This window comes from Amphimedon queenslandica, unplaced genomic scaffold (genome assembly GCF_000090795.2).
Source record: "Amphimedon queenslandica unplaced genomic scaffold, v1.1 AMPQUscaffold_13418, whole genome shotgun sequence".
Classification (NCBI taxonomy): Eukaryota; Metazoa; Porifera; class Demospongiae; order Haplosclerida; family Niphatidae; genus Amphimedon; species Amphimedon queenslandica.
Genome location: NW_003546346.1, coordinates 222,266 through 223,807, shown reverse-complemented (window position 1 = coordinate 223,807; position 1,542 = coordinate 222,266). Strand labels below are relative to the sequence as shown.

Here is a 1,542-nt window from a genome sequence, read left to right as displayed (position 1 = left end):
AGTCACAGTCAGATGATGATGAGGCTGGCAATGATGAGCAGTCAGGCTTGGTCATAGCAATAATGGGGCCTGGGGGGCAGGCCCCCAAAATGTTTTTGGTGAAGTATAAAATTAGTTCTATCTACATGTATGTAAACTTGAAACAGCTGCAGTACTTGACTGTATAAACAAACTCTAAACCACAAAGAAGCTCATCAAAGAGGCCTAATTGTGACTTCCCAAGTAAAATTCTGCAAGCCTGGTTGACCTCACCTACTAATTACCCCACTCCTATCATTAAGCCCCCCCTCCCAGAAAATTCAATCCTAGATCCCCTCTTGGGTGCTCGTGTAGCTTTAAATCCATCATAATAGTACAACTAGTGAGGAGTGAGGAATCTCTCACGCATTCCAGACCCAGCCGTTAAAAGCTCCTCAGTTTTTCTTTTCACATCTACAGCAGTTTTTCATTGGTTTCTCCTTTTTCATTGCCTGTAATTCATAACTTCAGTCTTCCTCCTTTTTCACATCTAATTCTACAGATGATCAGGACGACAAGGGTGATAGCCGTGAGAACTAGTACCACAATCACAGGTACTACCACATTTGGATCGACTGGGTCATTACAACGATCATTATTTACCAGGCTCTTAACGAAATAAGAGCATTGTTATTTGGTTACAACGATCCTTATGTAGCAGGTGCAAAGAGCAGTTCAAATACTGATAAATTACATGTAATGGTGCTTTTTTGTTTCTTCATTGTGTTGCTTATAATTTAAAAAATTACTAGAAGAATGCTCAAATTGATGATTTTCTTTCCCTGTGTTTGACCACCTGGTTCATTAACGAAGTCAAAGTTTCACTGTAATAATTAGATGTATTCAGGGGCAGATCTAGGGGGGGCTAGAGACATAGGCGGTTCCAGGGGTGGGCATTAAGGGGCAATGCCCACCCTGAAATTTTGACAGGAAAAGGAAGTCATCATAATCATTAAAATTAATTATTATTGTTATTAAAATAAACTTTTCATGAATATTTTGAATGTTAATTTTGTAATCATTTCTTGCAATGGCAACCAAGCGTCAAGCATCTCTCCTTTCTTTCTTGCCTCCTGAACCAAAAAAAAGAAATACCAATGATGATGAAAGAAGTAAGATTAATAGCTAACATGTATAGATCTATAAATAAGCAAGTACTGCTTGTCATAAATCATCAGTTGTGTTAATGGCAGCTGCACACAAAATTTACTACCTGAAATTTCTATAGATGAGCCAGATCTAGTGTCAGTTGATTTCACAGAGTTAGAGACTAATGATTATGATCTTCCTTGTGATACTTTTACTTCTAGTGATGCTGAGTCTGATTAGTCTCGCTAGCCAGACCATTCCCCAGCCTACAGTCATTGGGGTGGACGGAAATGGCTGTAGGCTGGGGAATGGTCTGGCTAGCGAGACTAAAGTCTCATAGTCAATCACGAAGTCACACTCACGGCACATGCACAGAGGATGACAATGGTTGAAAAATTAAATATTGCAAGGCCCCTAATATTACGGGAAAATGTA

At 39.3% G+C, this 1,542-nt stretch overlaps 1 long non-coding RNA gene across 1 annotated transcript; it reads right to left on the bottom strand.

The window, feature by feature from the left end:
* Nucleotides 1-793: 793 nt before the first annotated feature.
* LOC109581805 (uncharacterized) lies at nucleotides 794-1,327 on the bottom strand. The gene is made up of 3 exons (XR_002184783.1): nucleotides 1,232-1,327; nucleotides 1,004-1,091; nucleotides 794-933 (listed from the first exon to the last, which is right to left on the bottom strand). It is a non-coding gene; the product is annotated as an uncharacterized LOC109581805 (long non-coding RNA).
* Between the last annotated feature and the right edge of the window lie 215 nt (nucleotides 1,328-1,542).